We start from the raw sequence: 27,915 nt of genomic DNA, 5'->3' as shown, positions 1-27,915 counted from the left end.
AGAAAAGATGTAAGACTGAATGTGTATTCAAAGTTGCATCCAGATGGAATGTGGGCAAAATGGTAATTCAAGCTCACCTGAAATGTGGGTGATATGTTAATTCAAAACCTATCTGGTACTCAGGCAAACACTTAACTAACAAAGAAAGTAGTTTTCTTTGATAAAAGCACCATTTAACTCCCCACCTTGTATAAAAGGAACTTGAAAATCTTGCCCAAGGCTCGGGTTTGAAACAGAACTCGAGTCCCACCAGCCATCAATAAATCATTTTTCCTTCTCAAAATCATTCCTCAGTCCCGGCCTTTCTATATACAAATAATTGAATCTCTCTCAACTTCTACAACAGGTGAACATGGCCATGCTGGAAGCCATCCCTGATGCTCCTCTGGTGCCAGCTTTCTGCCTCTTCCTGCTCTTTACAGGGAAAAATGAGTCCAGGCAGCACCTGGTGGTCATCCTCCATGTAATTGTTCATGTCCACAAAGATGAAACTTTCAGTTGGATGCTGCCTACCTCAGTTTCCTTGGTGCATTGGCTCATCAAGTTCAAAGTGAAATCACTTTAACTCCACCCAAGCTAAAGCTGAGTAAAATAAGGTCTTGAGAGTTGGGTGTGTTATATGTAACCAGGAATATGAGGGAAATGTTTAAATGTGTACCATGGAATAAAGAAGATATTTTGAAGCACTGTTATAATGTAATTTACTTATAATGTAATTATCCACAACATGTATTATTTGTGTATGTTTGTGTGTGCAAGTTGCTGCATGCAAATGCCCACAAAATTTGAATCTTAAAACAATACCCATTTATTATTTCAGTTTCTTTTGATCAGAAGTCTAGGAATGGATAGCTTGTGCTCTGCTCAGTTTTCACAAGGCTTTATCTAGGTGTCATCTCATTTTCATTACAGAGTTATTAATATCCAGAATATATAAATAACCACTACAACTCAAAAATGAAAGACAAATATCCCAATTAAAACTGGTCAAATTGTACAATTCTGTAGTATTAAATTTAAGCTGTATACATACTACACCAATAAAAATTTTAATAATAAGGTCAAAGGCTTGAATAGACATTTCCCCAAAGATGTTATACAAATGGCCAATAAGTACATGTGTTGTGGAATTTAAGAGAAGTTCAATTATTTGAGTATAGAGAGGCCAGGACTCAGCAATGATTTTGAGAAAGAAAAATGGTTTATTGACGGCCGGCCGGACTCGGGAGCTTTCAGTTTGAATCCCGAGCCCCGAACAAGATTTTCAAACGTCTTTTATACAGAGAGGAAAGGCCAAATGGTCCCTTTGTTTCAGTTCTCAATAGGCTTCAATTAGCATATATCTCTTTCACATCTTAGGTAAGCTTTTAGCAAGGACTCCAGACATTTTAGATAAGCCTTGGTTTTTGCATTTCCCCTAAATACTTAAAGTTTATAGCCCTTGCTTTGTTAAACATTTCCTGGGACTGGAGCCTGCTGGTCCCTAAGAGCAGGACTGCAGCCTCTTACCGTTTCACACCCACAAGTCAAACAACTTAGTTATCTCTGAAGAGACAAAGAGCCTTCCACCCATAGCCCACATCATTCCCCCCTTTCTGCCAAAGATTAACTTGCTAAGCTTTGGCATAATTATTGTTGTAGCTATGAGGTGGATGACTGTTTGTTGTCTTGACTGATTATTTATCAGTCTTTAGTACAGCATCAAGGACCGTTTTTAGAAGTTTAGAACTTTTCATTCTGGACAGCAGAATCTTGGGCAGGGGCCTCCCGCAGTTATTCTGCTGCCACTGGCACTCACGTGGATTTCCAGTCAGGTTCCAGATCCATCTATTACTTTTATTTTACTCTTAAAGAGTTTACACCTTTAATTTAAAAGGGGTGCTGAAGGGAGACGATCTCTTTTCTGTAACTGCTTCCTGCTGGCCATGGGCTGTAGTCATTGCCTAATAAGGTGTAAAACTCTTTAATTTATTCTAACTGGAGGAAGATGGATCTGGCATTCTGTACGAAGTTGGATGAAGTTTTCATATGGTTAATAAGATGTTCACTCTGAAAGAAACAAACTTAATTAAAATTTTGGAATACCTGTTTTTAAAAGAGGACACATTGGATTACAGAGGTAGACAAGGTTAGGTGCCTATAAAGATGGCATTCCTTAAAAGCTGGTGGGAACAGCATATATGTTCTTTTTTAAGTTATCCATCTTTAGAGAGAAATTGCAACAGACACTTAGCTTTGTCTGAAGACACATTCCAAGCTGTTCAATGATTGACACTCATTCGCTTTGTCAGATGCTCCTGGTGAACTGGCACTCCTTGGGCAACTGGCTTCACTCAGGATTAGAACACTAATTTGGAAATATTCTTAGTTTTCACCTGTGGGAGTGATCAGAACTACAGAATAAAGATTTTTACACCTTGGTTTTCATTGTACAATTTCTAGCAATTTTGACTTGTTCAATAGGTGACTCACCATCAGCAAGCAAGCCTCACTTTTGCTAACTGAGACTGGCTGAGACTGCCACCTTATTCTATAGACATGTTATTAACTGTTTAGAAAATGATTTTACCAGGAATTTAACATGTCTAATATACTTCTGCACTTGATCCAAAATAGAAAAGATAACATTACAATTATTAGGCATATATTTAGTACAGGATAAAAGTACAGCACTTAATATTAACTAATGTATTACTTAATGCATAAGGATTCAGAGTTGCCATTATTAGTTTTGAGTTTCAGGTTTGTAATACTTTACATGTTATCTCTCCATGAGAGCAGGCCATAATGCCAATTGTGTTTAAGTTTTACTTACAGTCTCCTGGTATCATGGCTCCACTTAGCATGTTCTTCAACGCAGTGAGCAAGTTGCAGCATCCTTCCAGTATTCCAGAGATTTTCCAGTATTCTACTAGCCTGGTGCATAGTGCTCTCTGGCACCATGGAACAGTGCCAGTCTGGAGGCGATATCCATTGTACACTTGGCTGTACCGAGTCATTATTGCTTGCAGGAGCTTGAAACTACAATATAGTTTCCATCGACTTCAGGAGCAGAACCAGAGACTGATATAGCACATATTTTTAATTGAGGGGTCAGTGACCAGCCTAGCCAATAACTCACATGGAGAGGCCACCTGTAATGTATACAAGGCCTGGTTCGAATGCACAAGAGTTTGACAATGTTAAAGTTTATTCCTTGCTTTATATATATTTTAAACAACTTAATGCAATACATATATCAAATGACTATTTACTTACACAATTTTACTATGAAGATAATAGTAGGTACTTTACTTTAGTAATAGAGGAAAAATATTATTTTTCATTGTTAGAATGAAAACAGAATATTTCCAATAGAATCAAGACAACTTTTTATTACCATTTACTTAAATGTGTATTTTGCAGTGGCCTTCAGACAGGTTTATTATCATGAAGTTATTTCTGCTACCAATACCAATCTAAGTTTCTTTAGTTAACAATGACTTCTACAACTAGAACTATTTAAACATTTTCAGTTTGGAAGATGTTTTACAAACTCTTTATAATTGACTATAACCACATTGACTAGCCACCTCATGTTTAAATAAACTTACTAAATTACAATTACCAATGAAAGAAATTTACTCTTTATTTAAGAGAGCATATCTACAATCTTTTTCCTTCAGCCTAATTTCACTCACTAAAGATTTCGTACATAATGTTAATTTAGTTTATAAATTAACTATGGGAGATTACACTCAAAAATAAAATTGAAACCATAATAGTTTATGCAAGGAATGTTCTCTTTTTCCCTTACAGGAAGCTAAAAACTTCTTTTCTTTAAGTTATGAAAATTATTAATTTAAAAGCATAACTGACTACCAGGTTTTAAAACACATGCATACTGACTACCAGGTTTCAAAACACATTACACAATTACTTAATTTTTTTAAAATCATAACCCAGGAAAGATCTCTCCATAGTTTTTATGGACTTTCCTTTACTTACTGAAATTTGTTAATAGAGCCACTAATTACCTTATTTTGTTGGAAAGAAATCTTCTGGAAGAAAATAAGGCTCACCAGATTGTGGAGAAGAAAATACTTTATTCTCAATCTTGCAAGAAGGGGCGCAGAGCCAGATATGGCTGGTGCCCCGAACAAAGAAAAATGACACAATTTATACCCCTAAGCCTAGCATGCAAGCTCTTCCTGTTTTTCCATAGATTGGATACTTCAGAAGTTACAGCTTATCTGAGATTTAACTTTCCCATGCAAAAGTTTGATTTAACTGCTTCTTCTATCACATTCCAACCATTTTAGTTTTTACCTGCTCCCCCCTTTGTCAAATAAGGAATAGAATTTACTGCTGAAATGGCACCGACTTAGTTAGCTCCTTCTTGGGCATCCTTCCACTGCCCATAGGACTGGCCTAAACTGGTCTCCTCCACTGCTGTCCAACCCGGGAGTGGGAGACTGAGGCAGCAGGCCGCCGGGTTACATCAACATTTTTCTTCTGTGAAAATTAACCTAATCTTTGTTTTGTTTTTTTTTTTTTTTCCAATTTATGGCTGACAAAGGTTTAAACTGGGAAATTACCTGGCAAACTGATTCTTAATTCCCTAGCCTAGTAGATAGGTTTAATCTGCCACACCTAGTCTTGCCTTAAAAGCTCTTGCAAAGAGGAGGCCCTTTCCCAATTGTTTCCATAATCAGATTTCTATGACTTTTTCATCCTGCTTAGTTCAATTTGGGCTTTAAGAATATTTATAAATATAACTGCATATTTAATTTTTAACAATTTGAGCAAATAGGCAGATATGAATAGTTTGACACAACAACATGACTTTAGTTACTTTAAACTTTTCAAAGACTTTTGAAACTCTTCTTAATTTGCACTATGACCATGCAGTTTACCACAAGAATTTTCTTTCTTACTTAATGGATTGTAATAACCAAAATGTTCTCAATGCCTTAGCACCATTTTGTTTTAGAACTTCATATTTTACCTTGAAATTAGCAGAATTTTGGATAAGCAACAAGATTAATTTTATATATATTTACTGAGGCTATTTGAAGCCTCAGGGAGACAGACTGCTTTCTCTCATGAATTGCCACTCTTAGGAACACTGACCGTCAAGGCAGGAGACTTCTCCCCCTCCACCCCCCTTTTTGTTTTTGGAGATAATAAAACTCCAGTGGCCATTTAACCTTATTCTATCAGGCAGCAATTTAGTTAGTTTACACTTGAATTCATGAGAGAAAGGGTTACTAATACCAGGAGAGGAGACAGTGATGTCCCAGCTCTTCTCAATTATGAAATAACCATAGGCAAAGGCAAAGGGTGAGGTTAGGCTTGAAGTAACCATAAACAAAGGAAAGGTTAGTGTAGAATTTACACTTAAATAATAGTTTCAGGCTAAATTCACCCAGCTATAATCTTAGTTATTGTCTTTCCACTGTTTTATAATATAAATGCATTTATAAATGATTTTAACTCTTAGTTACAGTTTTTATTAATTTTTTTAAAACCTATTAATTTTATAACACCTTTAAATACCTTTCATTCAACTTATAACATATTAAATGAACTTAACCATTACTTTAATTTTTCCTTTAAAGTGAAAGAATAAATCTCTTGCAGTTAGTTTGAAATAAAAGGCTACTTTTCAGGATTTGATTTCTAGAACATAAAATGTTCTTTTAAAAGAGGTAAGACTCTTCTTCAAACATTGAGGATATGATGAGGTTAAAGCACAAGAAGCTATTGATAAAATATTTTCTTTGTATATTGATCTTACTCAATTTAATCATAAAAATTTCCCTTCCACAAACCTTCTACACTTTCAGTATTCATTCAGGTTCTGTCCCACACTCTACTCTTTCCAATAATCAATCATTTTATCTTAGGACAAAATCACCTTCTGTTACCTTAACAATAAAAACACACTCCATATATCCCACATACTAAGTTACCAGGCAAACTTCTTACAACATATAATTGCCATTAATACTAAACAAGTTTGTTAAAATAATGAACTTTTCTTCACTTTAAATACTTAGTAGCATGTAATACCAGAAACAGTTTTTTTTGGAAGCAAGTTGGCAGGGGAGATTGGCTGCCGAATAAGTTTGTTATAAAATTGCCTTTTATTATTATTATCAATTCAGTTTTGTTAAATAATGACTTTCTGCAATTAGCCACTTAAATACCTTAAACAATGCTTTGTAAAACTTTTATAATTATTTATACCCTTAATACAAAGTTTACCTTCACAGAACACATTCTCTTACTTAAGGTTACTACAATACCTTCTAAGAACCTGAGCAGAATGCAAACGTATTTTGGCTTTGACACCCTAAGGAGGGAACTTTACTGCATTTATTCTGATTCTGCTTTTCACCTCCTTCACTTCCCCCCCTTCCAGGCAGTCGGGTGCACAACAAACAGGAATGCGGCTTATGAATAGAAGGGTGGACTCACTGGAAAGGGGCAAGCCGCTCCCCCCTTTCCAGCTTTCAGCCAAAATGGGCAGACAGAACCTACTCAAATTTGGCAACTCTCCCAGGAACCCAGCCGCCCTGACTGGGACATTCCCAACAGACTTGGGTGCTTGGCGCGGACACAGATGGCCTCCAAGCCCCGGCAAAGGGCCAGACCAGAGACAAGACACCAGAACATGCACAAACATCTAGACTCCTCAGCTTTTGCCCCAGAATCATTTCACCCCCTTGCCAATGGCAAGGGAGGGCTCCAGCTCAGCTGTAATTCTACTTCATGTAAGGACACAACTCCAACACTAACATTGAGCTGACACAGACAGAAGCACAAAGGTCACTAATCTGACTCACAAGTTTATATATTTATTTTCACCACGGCTGCCCCCACAGCCATCACAAACCTCAGAACACTTAACATTTGGTATAAAGCAAATTCATTCACAAATTAGCACCATAACAAAAGATTCCAGCTAGACTTTTCCACTGTTTAAACTTTACACCCAGACCAAGCTCCACCAGAAAAGCCGATCCATTTTCCTGTAACCAAGTTTTGTTTTCCTTAATCTAGACCAATTTCCAGGATATTAGGACTCGAACCTATAAATACCCTTCCTATTAAAATCGAGACTCCACTCCTTTAGTGCATATAAGACCAGTACCAGATTCTAACATGCAGTTAGACAAACCCAAAACACCAGGGCTTTTCCCCGGTTTTCCTCCTTTTCCCAAGCCTAGAGAGAACGGCTTCCCCCCAGCCTTCTTGGGCTACTAGGGTTCTCTCGGGAGGTGATCAGCCTCCCCTTCCTAGCAATTAAAGCTAGGGCCTTCCAGACTCTGCTCACCCGGGGAGTCTTACCTTCTTCCATGTTCGGAGTTCTTTTTCGTTCCCAGAATCTTTCTCTTCAGACCTTCCATTGCCCTCGATTTTTGTCGGGAAGATTCTGGTGGAGCCCACATCTTTTCTGGATTAAATTTAATCCAGGGGCGCCCAGATTTGGGGTTCACCCGAGTCCTCCCGGCTTCCTCGGGGATTTGGAAGGGGCAGCAAAATGCTACCGTCTCTGGCCTTCATTTATTGTCCCTTCGTGGTCGCCATTAATGTTGTGGAATTTAAGAGAAGTTCAATTATTTGAGTATAGAGAGGCCAGGACTCAGCAATGATTTTGAGAAGGAAAAATGGTTTATTGACGGCCGGCCGGACTCGGGAGCTTTCAGTTTGAATCCCGAGCCCCGAACAAGATTTTCAAACGTCTTTTATACAGAGAGGAAAGGCCAAATGGTCCCTTTGTTTCAGTTCTCAATAGGCTTCAATTAGCATATATCTCTTTCACATCTTAGGTAAGCTTTTAGCAAGGACTCCAGACATTTTAGATAAGCCTTGGTTTTTGCATTTCCCCTAAATACTTAAAGTTTATAGCCCTTGCTTTGTTAAACATTTCCTGGGACTGGAGCCTGCTGGTCCCTAAGAGCAGGACTGCAGCCTCTTACCGTTTCACACCCACAAGTCAAACAACTTAGTTATCTCTGAAGAGACAAAGAGCCTTCCACCCATAGCCCACATCACATGGATATCTATTCTTTTCCTTTGATTCACTTTTGCGGAGTTCTTTACTTTCTCTCATAGTCACAAGCCCCAAGCAAGTGAAGACAGTTGATGTACAAATAATTAGTTTCATTCAAGTGGCTTTCCCAAGTTTACTTATTAAATTTTTGTACATTCCTTTAGAATTTCTGTAAGCATAATCATGTTATTTAGTATATAAGAAGAGTTTCACTTTTTCCTTTGCAAACTTTATGACTACTTCCAGAACAATATTGACATTAGGGGAAATCTTTCTATATTTTAACATTAACATACAATGTTAAAATGAAGACAGCTATAATAGTTTACATATATTTTACAGATACTGTTGTAGAAGTTGAGAGAGAGGTTCAACTATTTGTGTATAGAAATGCCAGGACTCAGGAATAATTTAGAGATGGAAAAAATGATTTCTTGATGGCAGGCCAGACTCAAAAGTTTTCTGTTTCAAACCCAAGCCCCCAACAAGAATTTTGAGTTCTTTTTATACAGAGAGCAAGGGCCAAATCGTTCTTTTGTTTCAGTGCTCAATAGGCTTGAATTAGCATAATCTTCCACATTCTAGGTAAGCTTTTAGCATGGACTTTATACATTCTAGATAAACTTTTAACACATTTGGTTTGCATTTTTCCTGGATATTTAAAGTTTACAGAGTTTGCATTGCTAAACTGTTTCCTGGGACTGGAGTCGTTTCCATGGTCATCAAGGGCAGAACTGCAGCCTTTTACAGTCCCACACTCACAGGAGTCAGGACACAGCTTGTGATTGATGAAGAGACAACAGCCTCCCACCCATAGCCCACATCATAACAACAAACAATAAGACTTCCAACTAGCAGAATAGACTTTCATTTCTCATGGCCTTAAAATTTCCAACAGGCAAGGCTATATAAGTCAGTACTCAATATTCATGTTGGCCACATCCAATTTACAGGCTAAATTAATACACACTCTTACCCAGCCGAACAGCGCTTAATAATTTGATAGAGTAGCAGGGACCTTACAGCATGTCCCAATTGTTTGCCTTTTTCAGGCCCTTAATATCCACAGGTTTCTTCTGATGTTTCTTAGGGTGACTGCCACAGGTTTCTTCTTTTCAGCCAGATTCATTGCCATCAGGCCAGGCTAGAAAACCTTGAGGAACTGCAAAAGTCCTTTGTTGACCTTTTCACAAAGTTTTTGCACTTTTTGTATTTATTCAGGCTTGTTTTACTTTTACAAAATACATTATCTTACTGAATGCTACCACAATACATTTACAACTTGCTATATGCATACTAGTTCTGTCCCACATATCGCCATATTAACCATTTTATTTTAGGACAAAATATACCTTATTAAATTTCAATTAGCATCCCCTCAAACTTTTTACCTTTTTCAATATTCATTTAACTTCTACATCTTTCCTTTTATCCTATGAAACAATTTAAGCAAGAATTCTATTAATTAAGAAACGTAAATAATATAAGTGCTATATGCATACTAGTTCTGTCCCACATATCTCCATATTAACCATTTTATTTTAGGACAAAATATACCTTACTAAATTTCAATTAGCATCCCCTCAAACTTTTTACCTTTTTCAATATTCATTTAACTTCTACATCTTTCCTTTTATCCTATGAAACAATTTAAGCAAGAATTCTATTAATTAAGAAACGTAAATAATATAAGTGCTTATTTAATTTTTGGCCAATTGAATAGAGCTCTTTTAGATCACATTATATAAAAATATAACAAAAACCATTACTACACACATTGAAAAATTACAACATACACTGACATTGAACAAACACTTTTCTGGGCTCCTGCCCTCTTGGGGCACCTGACCTTTTTTTTTTTCTTCACATACACTAACATTGCACAAACACCCTTTGGGCCTCTTAGGACCCTGGGCTCTCGTCTTCTTGGGACACCTGCCTTTCTCTCTCTCTCTCTTTTTTAAAAATATTTATTTCCCTCCCTTTCTCCCCGCCTGTTGTCTGCTCTCTGTGTCCATTCACTGTGTGTTATTCTGTGACTGCTTCTCTTCTTATTAGCGGCACCGGGAATCTGTGTTTCTTTTTGTTGCTTCATCTTGTGTCAGCTCTCCGTGTGTTCAGCACCATTCTTGGGCAGGCTGTACTGTCTTTCATGCTGAGTAGCTGTCCTTATGGGGTGCACCCCTTGTGCGTGGTGCTCCCCTATGTGGGGGACACCCCTGCATGGCACGACACTCCTTGTGTGCATCAGCACAGTGCATGGGCCAGATCCACATGGGTCAAGGAGGCCCAGGGTTTGAGCCATGGATCTCCCATGTGGTAGGCAGATGCCCTATCCATTGGGCCAAGTCGGCTTCCCCCTTCTCTTTTTTTACACACACTAACATTGAACAAACACCCTTTTTCACTAATATTGAACAACCATACAAACACAAAAGCAGTTTTAAATTTACTAATCTAGAATTTCTTCATTGCTTCAACATTTCTTTTCCAGTTCTCTTCCTCTCAATTTCTTTCTAAGTCTCTTTCTGTCCCCAAGTCATATTTGCTTTATGATGCCATGCTTGAACAAGTTCTGTAGTTTAGATACTTAGAGGTAGAGCCATTCTAGTCTTCACAATGAGACACAGCCATGCAATTTCCAGCATCAATCTCTCCCTCTGCATGACCGGAGATTCTGGGTCCCACAGGAACTTTTGTCGTTTCTTGGCATTCATGGCATTCATGGTATGGTTTTATCCAATGAGCTGGTACCTACACAGAATGTTCTTTCATTTCTCAAAACAGCCCTGGAAGTCCTTTTCATAGCATTTCTGCACAGAAATGCTCCCAAGCTGCAGCATGCATGCCAGGCGGCCCCGCAGCCTCCCCACAGCTGCTGGTCTGGAAAGATTGTCCCCACAGTCCCACAGCCGCTGCCACTGGTCTGGAAGGTGTAGATTTTGCTCTCTGTCTCCTGGCGAAATACAAGAAACCCTCAAGGACTTCGAAGCTCTTTCCAAACTGCTGTAGAAGTTGAGAGAGGTTCAATTGCTTGTGTATAGAAAGACCAGGATTCAGGAATGATTTTGAGAAGGAAAAATGTTTTATTGATGGCTGGCCAGACTCAGGAGCTTTCTGTTTCAAATTCATGCCTCAAACAAGATTTTCAAGTTCCTTTTACACAGGGTGGGGAGTCAAATGGTGCTTTTATCAAAGAAAACTACTTTCTTTGTTAGTTAAGTTTTTGAGTACCAGATAGGTTTTGAATTAACATATCGCCCACATTTCAGGTGAGCTTGAGTTAGCATCTTGCCCACATTCCATCTGGATGCAACTTTGAATACACATTCAGTCTTACATCCTTTCTGAACATTCAAAGCCCATATCACTCAACTGGATTTCTAGAGACTAGGCACACTTGGATACAGAATTAGATGGTTTTGAATTTATGCACAGGCTATATTATATTTCCCATTCAAGGCCAAGTCCAAGTTCCCTTAAGTTTCCACATCACCACCATCAGAGTTTCCCTGGACTGGCTGGTATATATATAGTTTTCACTGCTAAATTGCCTCCCAGGACTGGAGTCATTGCTATGGTTACCAAGGGCAGGACAGCAACCTCTTACTGTTCCACACCCACAAGTCAGGATAGACAGCTTAGGTTATCTCCAAAGAGGCAAAGAACCTCCCACCCATAGCCCACATCAAAACCATTCAAGTCTTTGCACTTTTACACAAACTTTAGTTTCACTCAAGGCAATCCTTTTTGTGTCCCTGGTCTGGCACCACTTGCTGTGGACCTTCTTTCCCTTGAGCCCCATGTTGGGTGCCACTTGCTGCATTCAGCTCACAATAGGTTGGCTCAAAGGGAAGGCAATGAAGAAATAAAGGTAGAGACACAAGAGGGGAGACAAATCTGGGACCAGGGGACTCACAGCTTCTGGAACTGAGAGCCTCAATCCTAGTTTTCCCATCACATTTACTGGAAACTTCCAAGCAGCTGTTTGCTATCTGAACTGCAACATCATTTACAATAACAGGGAACAACTGCAACATGTAATAACTGCTACAACTAACAGGTGTAACATTTATAATAACAAACAGGTAAGCCAGTTTCCCACAACAAAAGCAAGTGCCCCTCTTCAGAGCAGAACATCAGGTTATACTGTCTAGGATGAAAGTTTCCAGGTAGCATGAGAACCTGAAACAGAAACTTCAGGGGACATGGAGGAGGACTGGAGGGGGAGGAGAGTCTATTGTGTGTGAGATATGCATCATGGTTGGGAGAAAGCTTGTCACTGCCACAGCTCCTAGACTTCAGGTGACACTTCCCTGATAATCCATTTAGCTGCCTTGAATGACTGATCCTCCAAGTAATGGACCTGCCTTGGGAATTGAGAAGAATCTCACAGGGTCAAACACAGCTGGGTCTTCATCCTGTCCTCTGTTTGCCTTCTAAATGGGGGCAAAGGAAACAATTTATGATTCCCCATTCATAAGGCAGCTGTTGGCCCTGAAACACTGATGTGCTGTGAAATAGAAGGAAACATTTTTGCCTGCACACAAAGAAGAGTGTCCCTTATAGAGACAGAATTTACTCTGCCAGTGGTCAGCAATGTCAAATTTTGAGGAACCATATGAATGTGAGTGTTTTAAAATCAAACACAGAAACAGGACCTCAGCTGGGGTAAGCAAGTGAAGACTGGCTTTGGGATTCATGTTAGGACCATGAATAAAGTTATGCCATGGTTAGTAACCATAAATCCTCATGAATTCCACATTTTATTTTATTTTCTTCTTCACACAAATATGTGCATATCATTCTCAGCAATGGCCTGTCTGTCCATTTCTCTCCTTTTTTTCTCTCCTAATTTAGCTAGGTCCTCAGGATGTCCTGGTGTCATAGTTGTCCATCAAAGGAATCCCCTCTCTCTTAGGAAGGGTCCTGCTTATGTATAGTCCCAAACTTGATGGCAATAGCTCTTGGTCCCATGTCCTATGCACAGACAAGTTGATATTCTTAGAGAAGAGCAGCTGGGTCAATGTTCCAGTATGTCCTTGTAGGTGAAAATAATGGGAGGCATAGTCTCAGGCCTCAGTACATTATATACTTCTTTTTATATGAGAAAACATGTTTTACCTTGATATTTTTATTACATTTTTAACTTGATATTTTTTTGATTACATATTAGAGAAGACATGGGATGTGAAAACAAATTTGTGAGAGTTTTAATTTCATGAATCTCAAAAAAAGCAAGATTGTGTTTTTGAACTAATCTACCCCTGTAGGTGTGAGATCCTTATTTTTTCAATTTTTATTTATTTCTTTCCCCATTCCCCCAGTTGTCTGCTCTGTGTCCATTTGCTGCATGTTTTTCTGTGTCCGCTTGTATTCTTGTCAGCGGCACTGGGAATCTGTGTCTCTTTTTGTTGTTTCATCTTGCTGCATGAGCTCTCCATGTGTGCAGCACCACTCCTGGACAGGCTGCACTCTTCTTGCATGGGGCAGCTCTCCTTTTGGGGGGCACTCCTTGCATATGGGGCTCCCCTGTGCAGGGGACACCCCTGCATGGCACAGCACTCCTTGCATACATCAGCACTGCACATGGGCCAGCTCACCCCACTGGTCAGGAGGCCCTAGGTTTGAACCCTGGACCTCCCATGTGGTAGGCAGATGCTCTATCAGTTGGGCAAAATCTGCTTCCCTTGACTGGACTAAATCCATGGGGTGTGACTCAGGATGTGTTTCTGCCCTGCTGCTAGAACTCAGAAAAACAGGAGCACACACAGAGAAACAGGAAATGAAGAGCACTACCAATGGTTTTTAGCTTTTAAAAAGACCTTTATTGTAAAATTATAAAATAAATAGAAAAATAGTTTGAAAGAAATTTCAAATTTTAAAAGAGAGTGCAAGGCCTGGTTAGATTGAATATAATCAATGATAAGAAATAGTAACAATCAGATATAAGTGTAATGTAAGTCTTCATTCTAATATAATAGATATTTTCTTATAACATAATTTTAATTTTCGTATTACAGCTCTATTGACAAAATCTTAAGAATGAAATACATTATTGGTTTAGTTATTTAATATCCATTTAGACCATAATTCTTTCTGGATAATCACGTTCCTATTTAAAATCCTTCACATCTTAGGGGAATGAATTACAGCAGATAACAATATGCCAACTCAATATAAAGCAAGTGTTTATTTTGCATGAAGAAACATACAGGATCCTGATTACATGAACAACTTGTTATTTGCACTGAGTAATTATTGTTCATATACTATAAACTTTGTTATTTTGCAATTATCTAACTCATAATTTTATGAGGCAGAAAAATTCAAAATCTCTTTCAACAATGTCATTCTAAATCATTATTGACCCAAATGTATTATTTTAATTAATGAGTATGCATAAGAAGGGGTTAAAGAAAAATGAAGTATCAAAAAAAATTTCTTCTACAGTCCTCCTCAATATAAAACAAGTGTCTATTTTGTAAGAAGAAACATACAGAATGCTGATTACATGAACAACTTGCTGGTTGCACTGAGTAATTATTATTCATATACTATAATCTTGTTATTTTACAATTATCTAGTCTACTTCAGCTCATTTTTGGTTATTATTTGCATGGAATACCTTTTTCCAACCTTTCATTTTAACCTGGTTGTGTATTTATGCCTGAGTTGAATCTCTTGTAGGCAACATATTTTTTGTATGTCTCTTGTAGACAACATATGAGTGGTTCATATTTTTTAATCCATTTTATCAATCGATGTCTTTTGATTGGGGAGTTCAATCCATTAATGATCAGTGTTATTACAGTAAAGGCATTACTTCATTCATTTTATCCGTCAGTTCTCTATCATACCATTCTATTGCATGTCTTACACTTTAATCTTCCTAATGATCTTCATTTCTAAACTCTTCTCCAAATCTCTCACACTTGTTTTTTTTTTTTCAAGCTGCAGCACCCCTTAATATCTCTTGTAAATCTGGTCTTTTAGTAACATATTCTATCAGTTTATATTTTTCTGTGAAGACTTGAATTTACTCTCATTTTTGAAGGACACCTTTACGAGATACATAACTTTTGCTGGAAGATTTTCCCTTTCATTACCTTAAATGCAATATGCCACTTTCTTCTCTCTGACATGCTTTCTGGTAACAGGTTGGCACTTAATATTTTGAGTTTCCTTTGTATGTGGTACTTTGTTTTTCTCTTGCTTCTTTCAGAATCCTGTTTATCTCTGATATTTGTCATTCAGAAAAGTAGGTGTCTTAGGGTAGGTCTATTTAGATTTATCCAGTTTCAGATGTGTTGTCCTTGGATATTGATATTTATGTCCTTCATAATTGTTGGGAAATTTCAGTCATTTCCTCAAATATACTTTCTGCCCCTTTTCTGTTCTTTTCTCCTTCTGGGACACAGATAATGCAAATGTTTGTGTGTTTCATATTGTCATTCAATTCCCTGAGATTCTGTTCCATTTTTTTCCATTCTTTTCTCTTTCTTTTATCCTGTGTTATCCAGTTCAGATGTTCTGTCTTTTAAGTCACTAATTCTGTCTTCAAGCAATTTAAATCTGATCCTATGTGCCTCTACTGTATTTTTTCTTCTCTACTTTTTTAATTGCTACATTAAAAAATATGAGGTGCCCATATACTCCCACCACCCTCACCGCACTCCTCCCACATCAATAACCTCTTTCATCATCATGGCACATTCACTGCATTTGGTAAATACATTTTGAAGCACTGCTGCACCACATAGATAATAGTTTACATTGCAGTTTACACTCTCCCCCAGTCTAACCAGTAGGCCATGGCAAGACATAGAAAGTGCAGCATCTGTCCCTGTAGTACCATCCAGAAAACTCCAAGTCCTGAAAATGCCCCAACATAATATCTCCTCTTCCCTCTCCCTACCCTCAGCAGCTACTGTGGCCACTTTCTCCAAAACAATGCTACAATTTTTCCCATTACTAACCACAATTGTTCCATAGTAGAATAACAGTAAGTCCACTCTAATGCATACTCTATTCTCCATCCCGTGGACCCTGGGATGGTTATGTCCACTCCACCTCTATTTCGAGAAGGGGCTTAGATTCCACATGGATGATGGATGCAATTCTCCTGCTTGCAGTTTTAGGCACACTTGGCTCCCTGGTGTGGTTATTTATCTTCTTCACCTCCCTGTTAGTTGGCCAGGGTAAGTCCAATAAACCAGATGGTAGGAGTTGCAAGTGTGCTGAGGCTCAGGGCCTGGCTGTCACATTTACAGTCCAGAGATTTGGGTCTCCTGAGTATATGCAAACCCCAGTGCCAACCACGGGTCTGGTAAAAGTAACAGAAGAGGCATGTGTAGAAAGGCCATATCCGAGTCCAACTCCATTACACTCAGGGAGACAAACTCCAAAGTAGGGCCAACTGACATGACACTGAAATCCAGAGCCATATGCCATGACCATAGAACATGGGTCTCTGTAACCCTCAGGAAAACCAGTACCTGGGGTTGTATTTACTTTGGCTGTCACTGGGGCACTGGTAAGGCATGCGTAAGTGTGACCCCTCTGAAAATCTCCCAACTCTTTTGTGGAGACTCATAGCTCTAAAAACTCATTTGTCCTTTCCACTTCCCCCTTTTATCCAAAGTCATAAAGCAGTTTTTAACAGCAGATATTACATGTAGGCTGAGATATCCTGCTGGTCTGAGTTGACCCTTTTATTCAAGGTCTTTTTCTAGTTACATCATCAGCTGGTGCTTGGTAGTAATTCCTCGGCACCAGGGAGGCTCATCCCCAGGAGTGATGTTCCATGCTGGGGGAGAGGGAAGTTTACCTGTTTAAGATGCTTAAGTGAGGACATCTGACACAGGGCAAGCTTCTAGGGAGTATGTGAATGCTCATCTTATCATAGTGGATTATATCATTGGGTGGAGACCCATGCAATGAGAGTGAAGTTATACCCACACCCTGGGGAGGACTGATGTTCTCAAACAGAGAGAATTGTATCTCTCAAGAGAACTGGTGGCTCCTAATGGATTAGGGCAATCAAGTATGTCAAGCCCTCAATATTGTTGCAAGTATCTCTGAATATGGTCCTTTAAGTAATGAAGATTGATTGTCACTGTGAGCCTTGAGGGAAGGGGGAAAGAGGTATTGAATAGATGGAATCAGTCTAACTGTGGGGCAATGGAAGTGTTCCACAAGATCATGCAATGATGGATATAGGACATGTTAAATTACACCAATAATGTATAAAAATCTATAGGCTAAAATGTAAACCATAATGTAAAACATGCAATAACTAAAAACTTAAAAATTGTATAGTCTAAAATATAAACCATAATGTAAACCCAAATGCAACCATGTTTGAAAGTTATTGTTTCAATATCTGTACATCGGCTGCAGCAAATATAATATGAGCATGTAAAACAATCATTGCTGGTGAAGGGACAAAGTGTTTGATATTGGATATGTGGGAGTACTCTATACTGTATATGTGAATTACTGTGATCTAAAACTTTTGTGGAAAGCAGACTTGGCACAATGTATGGGGCAAACACCTACCACATGGGAAGTCCGCGGTTCCAACCCCAGACCTCCTGACCCTTGTGGAACTGGCCCATGCACAGTGCTGATGCATGCAAGGAGTGCTATGCCATGCAGGGGTGTCCCCCATGTAGGGAAGCCCTACATTCAGGGAGTGCTCCCTGTAAGGAGAGCTGCCCAGCACAAAATAAAGTGCAGCCTGCACAGGAATGGTGCTGCACACACAGAGAGCTGACAAAACAAAAAGAAACACAGATTTCCGGTGCTGCGGATAAGGATAGAAGTGGTCACAGAAGAACACAAAGCAAATTGACACAGAGAGCATACAACTGGGGGGGTAAGGGGAGAAAAATAAATGAATAAATAAATCTTTAAAAAAATAAAACTTTTGTGAAGACAAACTTAATAAGTAGAAAAAAATAGAAAGAATGCAGACACTGAGGAATGAATGGAAGAAATTGCCTTGCCACTGTACATGCAGAGCAACACCTATAGCAGTGATGAAAAGCAAAATGTCAAAAACAAAGCTTTTTCATTTTTTCATTTTTGATACCCCAATTTATTTTTACTTTATTTTTTCTAAATTACTATATATTCTATATCTAACGTTTAAACCCATCATTATATTCCATTTTACTATTAATGGAACCTGATAATATATTAGGCTTCATTTTTAAAGAAGTTTTGGACCACAGAGAGGTTCAACTATGGCAGGGGAGGAACACTGGTGTGGGGTGTTATTGATAGGGGGCAAATGGTTGGGAGGGAGTTCTCCAGGGCATGAATACAGGGTACATAAAAATGTTTGGATATTTTCATAGTGGTTTCAGTTAAAAATGACAACAGAGGGAGTGCTGAGTTCCTAGCCAGGGAAGCTATATCACATTCCCCAATGGAACAGCAATAATCCCCCAAGTGCAATGGCAAAGATCAATAAAGACAGATGGTCCAACAATGAGCCCTTGATACTGATGGCTACGATTATGAGCCTGTGCACCTGAAATATGAACTAGGCCTAGAGATGCAGGGTGCCTAACAGTTACCTTCTGAGAGCTTCCATGTTGCTCAAATGTGGCCACTCTAATGTGTTTTTAATCTCATCCATTGTGTCTTTCATTCCCATAAGGTCTGTTACTATTCTTTACAGACTTTCAAATTGTTCCTTATGCTCTCCTTGTGTCTTCTTAATATCCTTTACTTTTTAGTCATATTTTCTATAAATTCTTTGAGTGATTTAGGAGAGTTGTGTGATTATCACTGGTTGTTATAAATCCTGTATCTCTTCAGGATATTTGGTTTCTTCATTTTGCTTTGTTCTTATGATTTTTTGCTGATATCTAACCATCTGAATATGTTGATGAATTTACTCTGATGACCACTTCCTCTCTCTCACCCATTTTTTTCTCATAGCTTTTCTTTGATACTTGATTCAACTTATTCTCAGTCTTTAAATTTTCTGAATTTAAGTTTTCAAAATTCAGTCAGGGACTCACTAGTAGGGTGCAGATTTTCTCCCAAGGGTTCAACACAGAGAACATGAACAGTTTTTATCCACAAAATTTCCAGGCTGGCCAGCTGATGGTTCTAGTTAGTGCACCTTTCCACTGAGGTATTTAAGTCTCAGCCTACCTGTGTTCCTATGTTGAATCTTCACAGTGGAGATTCAAAGTGGGCTCTGCTTGCTGAATTCACTGAAGTAAAGCACTCTGACCTCCCCTCCCATTTCCCTTGAAATAGCTGACAAGAAGGAAGATGTCTGTTCCCATTAGTCAGCTGCAGCAAGCCCACATTTTTATTCCAGCTTAATAATCTTGGTGGTAGGGGAAGGGAGTCCTCCCTGGCTGCCACAGTGGCTTGGTAACTCACAGTTGTCATTTCAGCTTTTTTGTCTCTCAGTCCCTCACCCTCCTGGGAGTTATGTAGCACTGTTCTGATCTGTTCTTTTTCTCTATTATATCATTCAGCTCTGCTTGTTGGCCCATCAGCATCTTCACCACTGCCTTTTTTTTATCCAGCTATGAGAGAGACGACTCCAGGATTTCTCACAGCTAAAGCTTAAGTATGAAGCCCGCAAGAGGCTCTGCTTACAGAGCAGTGAAGTCTGAGAGAGGAGGACCAAAAAGAGACAAGGTCTATAACTGTTGCCCACAGCTGAGATATGAGAAACAGTAGATTCTGGAGGAGAAGGCAAGGACCTGAGCAGAGATTAGCAGCCATCCTCACCTGTGGTAAACTCCAGCCTCAGCAGTAGCTGATTTTGGTGAGAAAGTATCTCTGCTAATGCTTTGATTTGGACATTTCACACTCTCAGAACTGTAAGTTTTTACCTGAAATAAGTCCCGATTAAAAAAGCCAAAACCTTTCTGGTAGTTTGCATCAGTAATCCTTTGTAAAACTGAGGCATTATCTATCTTCCACAATGCACTTTCTTCCTTTATGCTGGGTTATGCCATGGTACTTAAAGATGTCTTTCTCCTTAGCAAATGTTCCTTGTAGAATAGGACTTTGAATAGGATTATGTGTTCCCATTTTCACTTGTTTTTCTCCATGGACAGATATACTGAGTAGAACAATCCAGCCCTTTCCCCCACACTATCCTTTACTTTCCCCAGGGTAGGAGCAGAAAGTAACCTAAGCACAGGATGTGAGGGAAAGGCTGATCCAGACCCTCTGCACACATAATAGCTCCACTAGAAAGTGGAGTTTTATAGAGTCATGGGAAGATCTTGAACTGCCCTGCTGGCAAATGAGTGCTGCCTAGACTCATCTTATTGTGGAATTATCATTGGGAAAAAACCTTTAAAATATCACAGCTCAGCTATGTTCTTACCATCATCAGAAAGAGAGGTAATGATTTGATCTATAAGCCCTGAAGACTCTTACTCTTTGTTATTTATTATAACTTTGTTTAGAGAATAGTGTCACTATTAATTTGCTCCAATCTAACCTAAGAATCTACTAAATTGATCTAGGAAACTCAAATATTGGACAGTGGGCTCTACAATTTTCTACAATGTATATATGGGGGAATTTTTACACATACATAGTATGTAACATAAGTAGTGGGAAGAACTACAAATATCTAAACATTTGGTCAATATATTTTATGTGTATCAATGTAAATAGCCCTAAAGATTGTATGCTGAAATCTGCTCAAGCAACCTTATAGGCTCCCATATTTTATTTTAATTAATTTTAATTTTAAATCACCAAGTTTTTTCCTTGACCCTGAGCATTTCCAAAAACATTTTTAAATCCCTTTGATAATTTTCCAGAAATGCATGTTGTTAACTGAGATGTAAATTTTAAAGATGATGAAATTTTAATTAATTATTTTCCAATAAGTGAATATGCTATATTTTTCATTTACTTACATCTCCATTGATATCCTGCAGTATGCTTTACAGTCTTATGAGGGGATTTTTAAATATGTTACTTTTTTATTCCTAAGCATTAGATATTTTTGGAATATTTGTTATTTGTGGGGCCTTTGTTTTGAAATTAAATGTATTTGTTGCTGATATATAGATATACATTGATTTTTAATTGATTTAACCTGATTATTAACAAGGCTTATTAATATGTGAGATTACTGAATTACTTTATTAATTTTTTTCCTTTTGCTGTATGTTTTCATGCCTTATGCTTGTTCCATTCATTACTTCTAAGGAATGCTCTAATTATTTATCACTTAATGTATGATCTTGATTGCAGATTTTTTTTATTAAATGAAGATTATCATCTACTCCAGTTGATGATTACATCATATTTCTCTTAGACTAATTGTTTTTGTTGAGTTTTGAATGTTAAAGCTCTGTAATATTAACTAAATAAATAATTTTTATGGTATTATCATTTTATAGGTAGTACATTTGGTTTGTGAACATTTCCTTAGGGTTTCTGAATCTACAACCGAGACACATAGGTCTGTAATTGTCTATTCCCATGATAAGTTTCCTGTTTCTTTGATCGGTGAGTATCCTTTTATTTTCTATTCTAAGGAAAGTTTTTGTGAGCTCTGATACGACTAACTTATTAAGTTGTATTAGGTAATAAAATATAGACATTTTGAAGATATTAATGCCCAATGAATATTTAAAAACTGAACTTAGCATGTGACCAGGATGCATAACAAGTAGCATGCTCTTATGAGATACTAGAGAGACCTCATCCACCTATATTCAGGGCTCTTCAGTGTGTTTCCTAAGGCCCCTTGTTGTTTTCTGTGGTACTGATGTGGGCTATGGGTGGGAGGCTCTTTTTTTCTTCAGAGATAACCTTAACCTAACTGTCTGTTCTGACTTCTGGGTGTGGGATGGTAAGAGGCTGCAGCCCTGCCCTCGGTAACCATGGCAATGACTCCAGTCCCAGGAAACAGTTTATCAATGCAAACCAAATGTGCTAAAAGCTTATCCAGAATGTACAAGGTCCATGCTAAAAGCTTACCTAGGATTTGGACGAGATATGCTAATTCAAGCCTAATGAGCAGTGAAACAAAGAACAATTTGACCCTTCCTCTCTGAATAAAAGGAACTCAAAATTCTTGTTCGTGGCTCAGGTTTCAAACAGAAAGCTCCTGAGTCTGGCCGGCCATCAATAAACCATTTTTCCTTCTCAAAATCATTCCTGAGTTCTGGCCTTTCTATATGCAAATAACTGAACCTCTCTCAACTGCTACAACAGTATTAGTCCCTTTGTGCCCCTTTCTGCCAAACTTTCCAGTTTGTAACTATGCCAGAAAATCAACTGATGCAAGTTAATTGAAATTTGCATGTATCTCTAATGTAAAGTTTTATACATACATTGTTCATAAAAATATGAGTAGTATCCAGAGGCTATGTAGTGGTGGCTTCATTTTATTAGATATTTTCTGCCAGCATTTCATGAAGAAAAACCATAGCACATTTCCCCTGAGCCCAGGTAACTCCATGGCAATGAGTGGGTGGGCAGGGGATGGGCTACTGGACTGTCTCTTCCCTGGTCCTTGCTCGTCCACTTCGAGCAGCTAAATGTGCTCTTTGAGCAGCTAATTGAGGCAATGATATAATGATTACTCTTTGAAGCAGATATCCAGAATTGATTTCCACTCTATTGCAGAAGTAATATTTCACATTCTCTGTGACTACAAAGAAGGAGTTAAGGGGATGGAAACTAGTTTCTGTCTATCACACTGTTCTACATTTCATGATTCCTGGTTCATTTCATATTCCTGGTTCTTCAGAAGAAAATAGACAATTGGTTGAAGAGTTGTTGAGGACATTCAATTCACAAGTAGTGGCAATTCAGGCTGCACAGAACTTTAAAGACAGAGTCCATGTTTACTTTAGCAAGAGAATCCTTGTGCTTCATTAGGGTCATATGTTAACCTCAAATTTCTCATCTTTTGTGTACTCATGTTCCTCTCCTCTTCAGAGAGAAAAGTAATTATTTTTTGGAAGTTTATTTGAAAGTTTTCTTCACCCAAACCCTTGAGTTCACAATAAAGTAATGAAGACCCCAGCTCTAAGCAGCGTTCATGGCCCGAACAAACTCTAGAGGTCACTTACACAATTTTGTACCAGAGCATCTCATGAGTTATTTCATTAGCAACCCACCTGGAGAAACTTCCTGAAAATTAGTGTGTTCCATCTTCCTTCCAGATATAGTTTGTATATTTCTATTCACAGGAAAAATGAAAGAGTTAAGTACAGTCCATATCTGCTGGTCAATCAAGTTTGATTTTCTCTTTAACTCATTATAACTTTTGGTGTCCTGAACTGCTATGGTGAGTTTGACAAGCATTCTTCCTGTCAAAACAAATTAATCTTCTTCATGTTTCATTTTTCACAACTTTCTTTAGCTTGAAATGCCATTGACTTCTTTCTATTTCTTGAAATAATATCTTCTCTTGCTTTATTCTGGCTTGGCTTTGTATAATTCTACCAATTCTTTGAAAAATTATTCCACATCACACAGAGAGGTAAATGTTATAATTAATTTCTAGGGCATTATCTCTTATAAAAGGTTGATAACAAGCTAGAAAATGTAACATTGTAAAGTTAAAGGAAATGTATTTGTATTAAAACTAAGCAACCCCCTTCAAGCTAGGGAAAGCCGTGCTGATGGTCTAGAGAGTCCAGGGAAGTCAGAGTTGAATGATCACATGGTCCATCTAGTATTTCACTACTAGTGCTGGTGCCCACTATGTTCATATCTAGGATTCCTCCAGCTTGTACAATGGAGTGTGAGTAGGGCTGCCTCCCACCAAGCCTGAGTTAGTTCCTCCCATTGAGTGTATGAGCTGAAAGAATGTCTGTCACCATGACTGCATTGTATTAGTTTACCCTCCAGGCTTAGACTGACAAGTCAATTACTTCAGACCACATGTATCCTTATTTGAACTGATGCCTATTTGTATCTGGCTTTGCTTTGATAATCAGCCCATCTTCTGAAAATACTCTCCAAGCTATTGAAGACTGATTTCCTAATAGGAAATCTTCAACTATGTCATCTGAAGTCTAACAATCTGGTTGCTGTTGAGGGATCAGACTGGGGAACATGATAACAGTTCCCAGTCACCATCATCATATTACACAAAAGCAGCTGGACCAATAGAATAGACAGGCATACATATTGAAGGACATAATTTTAGAACACTCTTACAGTATAAACACAGGTGATTTCAAACAAATCTAAAATAGAGATAATTAACTGACAGTGTGTGTGTTATGTGTGTGTATGAGTGTGATTGAAAAGATTAAAAATATAAACTTATTTCACTTCATAGAATCTAAATTTTGATATGCTAAAAGATCACATAATGCAAAGTAAATGAAAAATCATGGAAATATTTTTAATTGGTGATATTGTAAGGCCTAGGGAAGTTAGACATATGACAGTAATAATTGGCATAGTGCCTAAATCTGTTGGGAATATTGTGCAGTAGAAAATGTAGTTTACAGATAAGTAGTAAAAAATACTAAATTCATAATCACTCATGCTCACTATTGGTCAATAAAATTCTAAGAAGAGAAATATTTCACACATTGCATAAAAGAAAGGAAAATAAATAAGTAAATAGCACTTCCATCTGTGGAGTTCAGAATTATGTGTTTTACATATATTGCTGATGAAAAAATGTACTTGTCATCTTTGTGATAATAATTTTTAAATATGTATAAAACTTAAGTTAATAATATTGGATGCAATATAATTCCAAGAAATCTATTCCATAATTAAAGTGATTTTCATTCTGATGGTAGTGTTTTTATCTTATAGAAAATTTTTATGTCAACTGATGTTAGATTTACATGAAAATTTCAAAGAAAAAATATATAAAACTATTCCAGTTTTACCTAATTTTAACATATTACATACTATGGTACACTTCTCCTAATTAAGGAATTAGGATTGGTACATTTGTGTTTACTAAACTTGTGATATTTAGTAAATATTATTTACTAAATGATATTTGAATCATTTCAATAATTGAATGATTTGAATCATTTTCCTTTAACAAATCATTTTGGAAATTGAATTATTTTCATTAATATAATTTATAAAATTTTTATTAAAACAGTTGTAGTTTTACTGAAAAAAGTGCAAATAATACATAGTTCCCATATGCCCCCTCACACACACATTTTCCCCATTATTAGCATTTTGCATTAGTGTAGTGACTTTCTTACAATTGATTAAACATTATTATAATTATATTATTAACTATATTCCAGAGTTTACATATATATACATATATAGAGGTTAACTTTTCCATTTTTCCATTTTCAATTATTCCATTCAATGGTGTTTATTACATTCACAATATATTATGACTATAAAAACATCCATTTCCAAAACTTTTCCATCTCCCCAAACAGGAACTCCATTATAATTAAGCATTACCTTCCCATTTCCACCCCCACCCAGCCTCTGGTATCCTGTATTCTAGATTATGACTTCATCAATTTGGAGAGTGTAATTATTTCATATATTTGCTATTTTTTGTCTGGCCTATTTCACACAAAATGATTCCTTTGAGTTTCATACATGTTGTAGCATGTATCAGAACTTCATTCCTTTTTATAGCCTAATAATATTCCATAGTATGTGTGTATCACATCGTGATTACACATTCATCTGTTGATAAGTATGTGGATTTTTTCCAACTTTTGGCAATTGTGAATAATACCATATGTACACAAATGTGAGAATGTCTGTTTGAGTTCTTGCTTTAAATTTTTTTAGGTAATTACCTAAAAGGGGGTATGCTAGGTCATATCAATGATACCGTTTTTTGTTGTTGTTGTGGAAAGATTGAATGTAGGACACCACAATAGATTTAACTATCATATCTCCTAATCACTTTCACTTTTGGTCACTGATAGTTTGTATATTATATTGTTTTTCAGTGGATTAATATATACGTGGAAATTGGATCAAGGAGGTTTAAAATACTGTTCATATTATCCATGCATGCCATTGTTAGCATCCTAGTTATTGAATAATTGCAGAGAGTGGAATGTTGATGTTTCAAACTATGATGTGCATTTGTTTATTTCAATTACCAATTCCATCATTTGGGATTTGGAAAATCAATCCCTTCATGTCTACGTAATAGCAATACTTAATACTAATAATCTTCATTTGGGGATCTCTGTCCAAAAGCAATACTGAGACTCAAATTTTCTTTTGGTCCATGATTTCATGGTATATATTTTCCAAATAAATTTTTAACCTTTGAGATATTTAAATTTAAAGTGATTTTCTTGCATTTGCTGAGGGGGGAGGCGAGCGGGGAGCAGCCCACGGCGTGGGGGTTTCTGCGCTCAGTCAAAACTTAGGTTGACAGCAGCTCCACGGTTTCTCGAAAAGCGTTATCCTCCGAGCTCAAGATCTAGGACACGTGGCACACGCCGCTAAAGCAAAAGGATGATGCTGTCAGTATAGAAAGTGGTACAAACACTGAACGTCCTGATACTCCTACAAATACTCCAAATGCACCTGGAAGGAAAAGTTGGGGGAAGGGAAAATGGAAGTCAAAGAAATGCAAATATTCTTTCAAGTGTGTGAATAGTCTCAAGGAAGATCATAACCAACCATTGTTTGGTGTTCAGTTTAACTGGCACAGTAAAGAAGGAGATCCTTTGGTATTTGCAACTGTCGGAAGCAACAGAGTTACCTTATACGAATGTCACTCACAAGGAGAAGTCCGGTTGTTGCAATCCTATGTGGATGCTGATGCTGATGAAAACTTTTATACTTGTGCATGGACATATGATAGCAATACCAGCCATCCTCTGCTGGCTGTGGCTGGATCCAGAGGCATAATTAGGATCATTAATCCCATAACAATGCAGTGCATAAAGCACTATGTTGGCCATGGAAATGCTATCAATGAGCTGAAATTCCACCCCAGAGACCCTAATCTTCTGTCTGTAAGTAAAGATCATGCTTTACGATTATGGAATATCCAAACAGACACTCTGGTGGCAATATTTGGAGGTGTAGAAGGGCACAGAGATGAAGTTCTGAGTGCTGATTATGATCTTTTGGGTGAAAAAATAATGTCCTGTGGTATGGATCACTCTCTTAAACTTTGGAGGATCAATTCAAAGAGAATGATAAATGCAATTAAGGAATCTTACGATTATAACCCAAATAAAACTAACAGGCCATTTATTTCTCAGAAAATTCACTTTCCTGACTTTTCTACCAGAGACATACATAGGAATTATGTTGATTGTGTGCGATGGTTAGGCGATTTGATACTATCCAAGTCTTGTGAAAATGCCATTGTGTGCTGGAAACCTGGCAAAATGGAAGATGATATAGATAAAATTAAACCCAGTGAGTCTAATGTGACTATTCTTGGGCGATTTGATTACAGCCAGTGTGACATTTGGTACATGAGGTTTTCTATGGATTTCTGGCAAAAGATGCTTGCATTGGGCAATCAGGTTGGCAAACTTTATGTTTGGGATTTAGAAGTAGAAGATCCTCATAAAGCCAAGTGCACGACACTGACGCATCAGAAGTGTGTTGCTGCTATCCGACAGACCAGCTTTAGCAGGGACAGCAGCATCCTCATAGCTGTCTGTGATGATGCCAGTATTTGGCGCTGGGATCGGCTTCGATAAACTACTTTTTCCTTTTCAGAATTAGAGATAGTTGTATGTGTATAATAGACTCTTTTTGATGTATCTTGTTAGTAAGCGCACATAGAGCATTTAGAGTTGTCTTTAAGCATTCAATCAGGCTGAGCTGAATGTAGTGATGTTTACATTGTTTACATTCTTTGTACTGTCTTCCTGCTCAGACTCTACTGCTTTTAATAAAAATTTATTTTTATTAAA

The 27,915-nt window shown here is 37.6% G+C and overlaps 1 pseudogene; it reads left to right on the top strand.

Annotated features, from left to right (window-relative positions):
- Positions 1-352: 352 nt before the first annotated feature.
- LOC101437643 (polycomb protein EED pseudogene) lies at positions 353-27,915 on the top strand (annotated as a pseudogene).

This window comes from Dasypus novemcinctus, chromosome 19 (assembly GCF_030445035.2).
Source record: "Dasypus novemcinctus isolate mDasNov1 chromosome 19, mDasNov1.1.hap2, whole genome shotgun sequence".
Taxonomy (NCBI): Eukaryota; Metazoa; Chordata; class Mammalia; order Cingulata; family Dasypodidae; genus Dasypus; species Dasypus novemcinctus.
Note: the sequence above shows the minus strand (reverse complement) of the source record. Positions and strands in the feature narration are given on the sequence as shown.